The 12,175-nt window shown below is 26.1% G+C and overlaps 1 long non-coding RNA gene across 1 annotated transcript; it reads left to right on the top strand.

The window, feature by feature from the left end:
- The first annotated feature begins 763 nt into the window (after positions 1-763).
- On the top strand, positions 764-8,589 carry LOC147814125 (uncharacterized). The gene is made up of 2 exons (XR_015432675.1): positions 764-4,348; positions 8,441-8,589. It is a non-coding gene; the product is annotated as an uncharacterized LOC147814125 (long non-coding RNA).
- Positions 8,590-12,175: the final 3,586 nt, after the last annotated feature.

Genomic DNA, 12,175 nt, shown 5'->3' with positions numbered 1-12,175 from the left:
ATAATTAAAATTAACCAGAGATAAATAAATGTACATGTTGATCCCATATTATGTTAATCGATAAAACTTTTACATTGGTGGATGTAGTTAGATTAAATCTTTTTGATTTGATGGAAGACCTAACGTAGAATGTATTCTACAATATCTTTCTTACTCTCATTTCGGATTAAATGGAAATCCTACAATTTATGGTTCATTGATCAGCCTATATGATGTACAAAAAAATCAATGTATATTGTTAGTTTTACAGTTTTAAAATATAACATAATTAATGTCTCATTTAGTTAAATTACTATAGTACGATCCTCTAATTCCTAACGATTGGATATGAAGTTCCTGGTTAGAGGAAGCAAAAAAGTGTAAAGTTTTAAAATAAATAATCACGTATTTTAAATAATCTTGTATGTCTTACGAATCAGTGATCTTAATTTATAATATTTATCTTTTAATAATAAATTATTGTTATAATAATTTTACATTTCCAGAGCATAAAACAGCAATTTTTATGAATTCATGAAAATTATAAAAAGCATTAAAATCGAGTTTTTTTATGTACAAGCTATTCAAATAATATTATACTAGTAAAAATAAAATACTATTATATCTCTGTAATGAAAATAACATTACATAACAATATAATTCCATTTTTCTTTAAGTCATCAGGTAAAATAGTAATAATTTTTTAAAAAAAAGCTTGACAGTTTTATTTAACTTTTTTAAAAATATTATATGAAAGTTATTCTACAATGTAACATTTTATTCCAGGTTTAATTAGAATAATAATAAGAAAAATAAGAAGAAAAATCAAAAATAGAGAAAAAATTGATTAACAATATAGATTCAAAAGTACTCTCCATATTGCTTTCAGTTATTTGAGTTTTTGTTTTACAAGTGGATTAAACGATACTAAGTTTCAACTTTTCACTCCTTTTCCGTGGGAGCAAGTTCTACACAAGGATTGCTACCCCTACACTAGCTACCCCTACATTTATTTACATTGTTGCACGCGTGTGTTTACATACGCCGAATTCAATGGTAAGTTCTTTTATTCCTTACTTTAATTATTACTATTTTAGAATGTTAATTCATTATAATGCTTCACTGTCAAAAAAAGTAAATAATTATTGTAGTTAATTCTGCTTGAAATAAACACAAATATTCTAAGCCTATCATTTGCGAAGTTTAACAAACTATGACAAAACGTAACGATTTTGGAAGAAAGCAAGAGAATTTGTTGAATCTCATTTACTGTGCTTAATGTAAAGAGACGAAATACAGACCCGTTATATACGATTGTTATGCAGTTAAGATATTTTTAATAAAATCATGAATTTTTGGAAAGTTTTCTGATGGTACCTAAGCTTAATCAAGGAATATTAATCTGAAATACTGAGTTAAACTAGTTGCGATCTTATGTAAAAAAAAATTCTATTTTAAAGCTTTAATTATCAAAATTATTAAATTAATGCTGCATTATTTTATTCACCTGACAAATTTTGTTGCTATAATAAATAACAATTAACAAAAAGTAACAATTATAAGCATTATTCTGAAGATAATACTTAAATGTCATTAATCATGGTTGACTTTACACACCAAAATATGAGTAGAGGGGATATTTTCCTTCTGTGATTTGCTGCGCCTACTATTGTGGATTTCAAACTTGCATACATTTATAAAAGAAAACTTGTAGAGGTTTGCCAGGGGGTAGTGGCTACAAGATATACCCTGTTGAGTTTCTTCCCATGTTTTGTTTTCAGTGTGATGATAGCCACTGGAAGTTACCAAGACCTGTTGATTATTCTGCCACAGGTGATCATAAACTAATTTTCCGGAGTGGAAAAGAATTTTAGCTAGATTTATAATGTAAATTTTTCTGTTTCACTAATTTTAGGGGATATTTCCATATATTAACCTGTCACACTAACTACAATAGCCAAGCTACCAAATAGATATAAACTTGAAATTTTTTTTGAAAAAAACATGAATGTTTGCCAAATGGTTACGAGTTATATCTTTCGAGTTGGTCCCTTTCTGTGATTTTTTAACTTTCTTTCAGTTTCTCCGATACCAGAAGTTGCCAAGACGTGCTGATTATTCTGCCATTGTTCCTTTTATAGAGATCTCCCCTGATTTTATGAATCAAATAAAAGGGGATGTTTCCCTATTTGAACTAGATTGTGCCAACTAAATATGTTGAAACAAGAAAAAAAATATATATTTTGTACTTTGCAAAAATTTAAAAAGAAGTATGTAGAAGTTTTCCTGAGGGTTGCTTCAACTTATATTCTCTGAGTTACTCCCATTCTGAGATATTTTCTTAATTTTTCGTGAACCGCTGGAAGTTTATAAATATTTATCCATAGGTAACAACATAGAAATACTCATTAAACTTTTAATTCCCTATTAGGGTTACTTCTGTATTGTGAGCAGTTATGCCAACTGTTATCGTCCAGGCACCAAATAGATTTCTAACTGCTAACTTTTTAAAAGAATATGTAAAGGTGTGCGAAAGGTAGCTACGAGTTATACTCTTCAAGTTGATCTCCGTTCGTTAATTTTTTTTAGTTCCTCCTGGTTGCTGCGTGGAAGTTGCTTAGAAGATATAGTGATTATTCACCGGCAGATCATGATACGGGCATTTTTCTTACTGTTTTGCCTACTCAGTACGAGATGGCATTTTTATTAGCAAATGAGACGAGACAAGTGTTATGTGTGAAACAGTCCTATCATATTGTTATTAATTTGAGCTGTCTTATCTACTTACCTACTATTGTCTTATAAAGTATAAAAACTATTAGTTGTTGCATTTTTAAAAAAGTTGAGTAGTGGCATTTTCTTTTAACTTTACCTTTTTAAAGAACCAAGGGTTAAACACGCTTGATTGGTGTAAATTTTACAAGAGTCTATAGCAGATGGTTCTTCAACCAAAATGTCGTGAAAGTATCATCTTAACAAGCTATTGCAAGAGAAAATCTCACATGGACAAAATAGTTTTTTGACTATTTATTTTGCAACATGATATCTTTAAAAAGAAAAAAAAACACCCAGTTGAACATTTACTGGAAATTTTTCTTCTTATTTTTGAAACAGTTTTTGAAATTTATCAGCTAAAACGATATGGAAAATAATTGCAGTAATTTTCAATATTAAATTATCTTTAGAATTATTCTTATTCAAGCTTTTATTTAAATTTACATTGCTGTTTAAAACTTTTTTAATTCTTTTATAGTCACTGTATTCTAAAAATATGCCTAGGCAGAGGTCTGTCATGGCCAAATTTACTACCGTTTAGCAGTACCTTCACAAATTCAACTTTAGAAAAAACATTAGTTTCACAAAATACTTTTTCTTATAATTTTATTTTTGTATTCCTTAAGAAACGATAAATCCATATTTTTGTGTTGATTTTTTAATGTAGTTTTTAATTTTTCACAAATTATGTCTAAATTTTTATAAAATAGGTACCTATCAGAAAAACCTAGACAGACCCTTGCTAGGTGAAAAAGTTCAATTGAAATTTTTATTGCTAAATTTTTCTTTTAACAATTTTTGTCTTGGTTTTTACCTAGCTTTTTACATTTCTAAAAAACTTTGTTTTTATTAACTGTATGACACAGTAATTAAGAATGTTTCTATTGTCTTTATTCTTATCTGGAAAATATGATAATTGGAAAGACTGAGATGTAAAGCTTTAAAATTTCATTTTGAGAATTAAAATAGATTTTTCTGTTTTACATTTGTATATAATCTTTTGTTTTTTTTAGCATTTTTAAGATAACACAGCATTTTAATAACATATTTCTAATAGATTATATTTTAGTTAATGTTGCTTTATGGATACTGCTTTACAAAAAATATTATTCTTAGCATGGAAGTTTTGTTGTAACAATTATGATAATTTTTTTTTCTCTTTCTATTTTACTTCATAACTTTATTAAGTATTTCTGGTTTAGTTTTTTGTTTTCCCTTTAGCCCATTCCACTAATATAGATAAGCATGGAGTAATTTCCAATAATAAATAAACTTATTTATTCGTAAAAAATATTTATTAATGAATTTTTTTTTTTTAAAAATATTGCTATAAAAATATATTCTGCATTTCACCATTTTTTTTAGCTAACATTCTGCCAAACCATTACTCCTTACTTCTCTAGTTCTGAATAATAAATGTGCCCGTATAAACAAAACAAAATATGTTTGAATTATTTCTATGTTTTTAAATGTATTAACTGAATGAATTTTCTTTTTCATAATCTATTGATGTACTTCTGAGGAAGATCTTTGAAAAGGATCTAGCTTTGAGAATGAACCTCCATCAAGTCTCATTTGAAGGTACCTGAATTAAGTATGTCTAAAGAAATAACTGTATTTGAATTGTTTCCTTTTTTCTTGTGCTTAAAAATGGGTAAAAAAATTCGTGAAATTATAAACATGATCAAATCAATTGTTAAAAATTATTTCAGATTACTTTTGCTGATATTAAAAAAAGTAATTAAACATTGTTTACATAGGCTGCCCATGCTTCAATAACAACAAATAAAAGTACTCAAAAATTTGTCTCTTAAAATGAATTATCATATATTGTAAATATATTTTCCATGTACTGTAGAATCCTAATTATTTCATGCACAATCATCAGCCTTTGCACTATTCAACTAATTTATAATAGAAGTTTCTGGTGTAAGTTTCATCGTTAGTATCAAGTAGAATGGTAAACTGTTACTGTTTTTACCACCACTATTTTTGCTGTTCCAATGTTTTATTTCACTGACACTTAAAAAAAAAAAGTGTTTTATCTGCATTAAATTAGTCTTTTTATTCATAGTCCTCCATAAGTTCAAACAAATTCTGAAACTTCTATTTTGCTTTTGAGAATTCTTCAGCGATTATGCAGATTGATGAATCCCTCAAAGGCTAAGGCTACTCAAACCAAACATTTGGCAAACATTAAAATGAATAAACAACATCAATTAGAAATTCTCAGGGAATTAAGATTTATGCATATTGCTCAGTATTTCAAATCTCCGTGGCAGAATCGCAGCGAAACGGCGACATTGTTGCAAAATTTTACAGATCTCTTGCAGAAAGATTTTTCTCTTGAAAAGAAGAAAATATTACTTTTCTTTTTTACAGAAATATTTGAACATGCAATATTTGAATCATGCATTTAGATAATCAGTTTTTGACACGCTCAATTTTCACCGATAGTATCATAAATCGACGTAATGTTTTGATAGTATTTTCGGCAGTTATTGATATTCAGGGGTCTGTCCAGGTCGAATTTACTACCGTTTAGCGGTACCTTCACAAATTCAATTTGAGGTAAAACGGTAGTTTCACAAATTCAACTTTAGGAAAAACGGTAGTTTCACAAAATGCTTTTTCTTAAAATTTTACTTTTGTATCCCTTAAGAAACAATAAATCTATATTTTTACCATGTTTTTCTATTGATTTTTTAATATAATTTTTAATTTTTCACAAATTATGTCTAAATTTTCACAAAATAGGTACCTTTCAGAAAAACCTAGACAGACCCCTGATATTGATTTTCATTTGGTTCTTAACCATCTTGATATATTTAAACAATATGGAAAACTCGAATCGAGCATTTGAGTATCTATTTTTTAAGGCTATCTATTTTTTTTTTTTTTTTAAAAATTCTATTGAATTTTTAGAAGTTATAGATGTTGATTTCTCCTGAAATTTTAAATCAGATATTTTTTATACGATATTATTTATTACAACCTAATTTCAAAGTGTAACACGCTTTTGAGGAGTCCAATTTACGTAATTACATAATATATTTTTTTTTGGGGGGGGGGGCAATTGCTACTACGGATTTTATGATATTTAATATTTTTTATTGTGATTATTATTTACAAAATGCGAAGAAGCTAATAAAGTGTGTGTCTTCCCACCAACAAAATGTGAGAATATCACCCATAATATTAAAAAAAAATTATTTCGTGTTAAATTAAGAAAATCATTATTATTATTTTTTGTTAACACAGCATATTTGCCATTTTAAATTAGCAACATATATGTTTGTTTGTATTAAAAGTATTTTGCAATTAGATCTTAGTGCTGGAGAGTTTAGTCGCAGAATGCTCAAAAACATTCTGCCACAAGATTTCAAATTATCCTTGTTTTAATTAAAATAAGCCAATTGTATATATGTTTATATATATATATATATATATATATATATATATATTGTGTACATCTGCAGTTTTCTACAATTCCGCATATTAGAAATTGAACTTTCAATATTGTTAACTTTAATCAATGATTTTATATCTATGACTATACATATGATATTTTCTATTTATATGATATATCTGTTTATGATATTATCACTTTATTTTTATAAAGTTTTTTTTTTTTCAATAACTTCTGCACTATATTATTATGCTTACATTAAATTAAAAATTTTTTGATTTCATACTGTTTGAAAACATCTTTAATTTAAATATCTTATTTTTCCAAGTGAATGTTTTTGTGTTTATTATTTGGTGTTGAAGTATTAATGATTAAAATGCTTTGAAACATGATTCATTGTGTATATCAAGGTTGCAAAAAATGCTTACTTTTCTCTAAAAGAGTTAGACTGACTAGTTTTCATTAATTTATTATATTTTCTTGCATTTTACTGTATACATTTAGCATACTTATGTTCCAACTTTTTATTTTAACAAAAACTATTAAGTAAAATTTACGTTAAATGTCTAATATTGCAGAAAACTTGTAAGTTAAGTAGTTCATGCAATGGAAATTATCACTACTACAAACTATATGAATTACAGTTTGACAAAAAAATATATATTTGTTTTCACATCTGTAAATAAGTTTAAAAAAATTTTGATATATCTGCTCTATACTTGTTCAAAAAAATTTTTATTTTATTTTTTTGCAAGGGTGTGGAAAGTTGGTAATTTTGTTTTGCTCATATATATATATATGCAGCATTAAAAAAGATAATTTCTAATTAGTTCCAAGCATAAAATTATTATTTTTTGAAACAATTTTAAGTTTAAGGCTGTTCCTCCGAATTGTTTTTATAGTCCAAAATTGCTATACTGCATTACTCCAAACATTCTGTCATGTTGCTACAATTAACTAACACCATTGTGTTCCTTTCATTTAATCACATTTTTCGAAGAAATATTTATTAAAATATTTCTCCAAAAACTGTGTTTTGTGTGTGAAGTTTTTTTTTTTGAAATTTTTTTATCCAGTCCTTTTTAAGTGGTTTAAACAAATAAAGTTTTTACTGCCCCCAAGCAACCTGATTGTAACACACTAGGGTCAAGGAACACAGAACCTATTTTTCCCACCATTACTAAGAATTCCGTTGTGGAAATGAATTTCTATATCACCAAACAGCTTTCTAATGTATTTTGGAGTAAAGTGTTACGTTTTAGCAGCAATTTTACAGAAATTAAAGAATTTTCAAAATAACCATTTTTTGTTTAAAAAAGCTTTAACAGAGGCAATTGTAAAATGTAATTCTTCACTTGAACTAAATAATATATAGTTTAACAAATTACTGAATTTGTTAAAATTACTCCTTTTGTATATTAAAGATACTGTTAGTGTTAAAAGGCATAGTATTTTTACTGTTTTAATAAATGAGAAATTATAAATTACGTAACTGAAACTAATCGAATTGTGTTTCTGAACTACAAAGTTCTTGCAAAATATTCTGAAGAGGAATGAAAATTGCAGCCAAGGAGCAATAAAAAAATGAAAAGAATGAGAGAGGAAAATAAAATTCTGATGATAAGTAAGTAAACAGAAAGTATAGGGCAGCTTTTAGGAGTACTTTACCTGACAATGGGCACATGTCGTGGCAAGTACTGCGGTTATGAGAAAAAGTAATTTCAAATAGGAGTGTTTTGTGAATAGTTTTGTCTTGATTTTAGGTCAGCGTGGGTAAACCAATTGACACCTTTATTCCTTCATTGTTCCCCTATTAGAAATGTGCTCTTACTTGTTACCAAAGCAGCCAACAGCACCAGACTAAAACTCTGGAGGAGTTCTCCTCAAAGCCACACGAAAAATAATTTTATGTTTTGTTTATAACTTACTGCTGGCTTCAATGTAAGATTTAGTTAGGATAAAAAAAAAATTATGAAATATTCTAATTCAGATTTGTGCTGTATATGTATGTAATTTTGTTGTGTAATATGTGACTAAAATTTGTAAAATAGATTTTCTTATATCTAAGTATTTGGATGTACTCAATCGATATATACTTAGTAGAAATTCCATGAAAATAATAAACAGTTTTAATATTTTTTTAAAATTTTTTATTTAACTGTATTTTATCTAGTCAGTATTGCTTCGTTTTAGAAATCTACTGTTGGTTGTAACAATTTAATATTATTGTCCGGTATATTTTTTTTTCATATGCTAAAATATTTATTTGTTTTCCAGGAACATTGCAGTGAAGAGGTGATAGTAACAGCGGGATGGAAGAAGTTACGAATGTTTCAGATCTGTGGCGATGTGTTATAATTGTAAATCTATATATTGTAAATACATTGTATGATAGTTGTAAAATAAATAAAACTTAATAAATCTTATTTGATTTAATGTTTTTTTCTGTATTTAAAATTATTTAGTTAACTGCTCTTCTGGATTAAAAATTTTAGTTTTACGAACATAAGACTTAGAAAAATTGTAATTTTAGTAAGCAAACAAATCAAATGGTAAATTTGGTTAATATTTTTTTTTTTTTACTTCGTGTGTGTGTTAAAGTAAATTTTAGTCAAATTTTTCAAGCTAAAAATTAAAATATATGCATTTAAAAAAAAATAATGAACCCAAAAGCATTCTAGAAGAGTAGATAATTTCCAGCAAGCAATTTGGAAACATGGACTTCAGGACAGCAGTAGATTTCTTAATTATTAATTTAAACTAAAAAAAAAATATTTTTTTTCCATATGGGTTTGGAAAATCATGTAAGTATTGAGTAATTTTTTCTTCTACCAATTCTTTATATTACAAACTTTTAGGAATGAAAAATGTAAAAAATTCCTGAGGGACATGAAACTTCATAAATAAACTAGTATGTTGCTGTGAAGAGGTAGAAAGATTTGCATTCCATATTCGTTGAGTTATAATTTGAATTGTAAAAATTTACAGAAAGTGTGAGATTAAAAACAAAAGCTTTTTCTAGGATTCTAAAAGAAAAACATGAATATCGGCTATTTTCCGTTATTTTAGTTTTAGTTCGAAAAGAATTAAAAGTTTTTTTTTAAATAAAAAGTAAATGCTATATTTTTTAGTGTAATTAGTGCCGCGTAAACATTAAAATACGGAATGGTTTCTTTCCTTCTTAGTTAAAAAAAAAAAACTTAAAATATGCTATTGTTAACAATTCGGTTAAAATTACGATAAATTGAAATTAATTTAGTTAAATTTTCGCGAAAAATTTATCAATTCACCTAGCTCAAAATAAGCGTTAAAAATATTGATATATAAGCGTTAATAATGCGTAAATAAAGCTCAAAATAAGCGTTAATAATACGTAAATAGTATGGATAAAATACGTTTGTATTTTGGTTAAAATAACGTAAAATGTACGTTATTTTAATAAAAATAAGCGTTAAAAACACGTAAATATTCTTGGTGAAAATAACGAATTTATAGAACCAAAAATATACGTAAATAGTTTGGTGAAAAAAACGTAAAAAATACGTTAAAAATTGGTTACGAAATTCACCTTAGTCAAAATAACGGCAAAAATCCGTCATTTTTACGTTAAAAACAGCCCAAATATAAACGCTTTTTTACCTAATTCGAGACTACCACTCGAAACGGAAATAAAACGTTTTAAATAAACGTTTTTTTGCTCTAAACCTTGTGGCATTTTAACGTTATTTTCACGTAATTAATACTTATCTCTGCTGCATGGGTTTATACAATTCCATGTGCAAATCCATTTCGGGCAAATCCGTGGTTAAAATTATCTGCTAAAATTTTTTCTTTGTTAATTTTTCCATGTGCAAATCCATTTCGGGCAAATCCGTGTTAAAAATTATCTATTGAAAAAAAAATTTTTCTTTGATAATTTAAATAATTTTTCTATGTGCTAATCCATATCGTGCAAATCCGCGGCTAAAATTATTTGCAAAGCAGGCAATTTATGTTTCTCTTTTCTATTTTATATTTTTTCTTAAATAAACATCTATCTTCTAAAACTATTTATGATCAATTTTTAAAATTATCCAGTATAATATTACCTTGTGCACATCCATTTCGGGCCCATCCTTGGTAACTAACAAATCAAAACTCAGAATAACAAATCACTTCAGCAGTGCAGTAAGAATGACACTTTAGAACCCTTTTGTTACACTCAATTTGCGCTTTTGTTTTCATCTTTTGTTTTCATATTTTGTAATCTGGCAATCTTTCTGCGAAAACATTTTTAAATCATTCTTGAAAAATAACTGTCCATGTAAGTTGTTATGATTTTGCTACTCGCTTTATAGTCCCCCCTTTTTAATGTTTTTTCTTTTTATTTTATTTTTTCTTTTTATTTTATTTTATTATCTGTTTTTACATGTTATATTTACTTTTTATTATCTATTTTTATGTAGTTATTTTATAAAAAAATTTTTTTGAGTGCTCCTCACACTATTGTATTAATATATTTTGCTTTGGCTTTATTGATACAATATCAGAAAGCACTCTGTTTAGCGGATATAATTGTGTGGGCTGAAGAAAAGATTATATCTTTTTTTTTCCGGCTTTTTTTCCGGTTTTTTAATTAACATTTCACTTTTTTTTTTTTTTTTTTTATAAAATGTTGTTTGTTGTTTTTTTACTTATTATCTCCCCCCCCCCTTTTTTTCATATGTCTATAATTTTTCTTTGTTTTATTCTTCATTTTGAACTTATCTAATGAGTGCTGTTTACTTGCAGCTTAAGCGCAATAAATGTTACTTATTATTTTTCTTAACTTTCTTAGTGTTTTCTTGTATTTATTTATTTATTATATATATATATATATATATATATATATATATATATATATATATATATATATATATATATATATATATATATATATATATATATATATATATATATATATATATATATATAAGTATTTTCATATTCTTAAAGATAACTTAAATATTTACTTTTATTCCGATTAATTTTTCTCCCTGAAATCATTACTCTCATACGCTATTTGATTTAAAGTAAAGCCCTGAATACTTAGATAAAGTAGCGACACGTCATCATCTTAGTAACTGCAACTGTCCTGTGACCGCAACTTTCAATGCAGAAATATTGAGTTCTTATCCTTAAACACGACTTTTTATTGATTAATATTTTCATATTTTTAAAAATAACTTAATTATTTACTATTATTCCTTTTAATTTTTCTTTCTGAAATGAATTATTTTGATTTTATTCCATTCAGGGAAAATGATGCCGTATCTATAAGTTGAAACTTTCTCATTTCGTCATTCATAATATGCTATAAATTTTTGTTTTTCCAAAATATTTGAAATTTTTTGATATCGGTTTTTTTGATTTTCAAAGGGTTAAATATAGTTGCATATAACTAAAATAATATCAGTTTTTTTAGATACTTTAAAATTATGGCGTGTGATAAAACCGTCAATAATTAGTAAATAGGAGCTTTGTCACATTTAATAATAAAATGGAAAAGTTCTGAATTATTCAAGAATTAATAAATATTTCATTTAGAATTTTATTCGAATTCTGAATATTAAATTTTACAAATTTATTTTGCATCGTTGCAAAATTGCACTATAATCTATTAAATATTCCAAATAATAAAAAAATTAAGAACTGTGAGTTCAAATAGGAATTAGATCATCTTATTAAAACGTAGACATTTTAAATTTATTCATTTTAAGAGTATTTAATATGTTAGGATAGTTTATTTTTGTCTCTGGGAACAAAACACTCAAGTATTTAAATGCAACTAAAATTTATTTTTAAAGCCTTCTAGCGAACATAAATACTTAAGTTAAAGGCAATATTGGTAGTCTATTTTCATTTCTTTCAGGTGAATATATTTAATGAAATCGAATTTGTTAAGCCTCTAATTTTAAAAAAAAGTGAAATATATTTGCTCTACTTAGTTAATAACTAATATCATGTAAAATTAGTAGCATATGAATAAATAAA

Source organism: Parasteatoda tepidariorum, chromosome 3, assembly GCF_982258835.1.
Source record: "Parasteatoda tepidariorum strain Cologne lab strain chromosome 3, Ptep-v5.0, whole genome shotgun sequence".
In the NCBI taxonomy this organism is placed as follows: Eukaryota; Metazoa; Arthropoda; class Arachnida; order Araneae; family Theridiidae; genus Parasteatoda; species Parasteatoda tepidariorum.
Note: the sequence above shows the minus strand (reverse complement) of the source record. Positions and strands in the feature narration are given on the sequence as shown.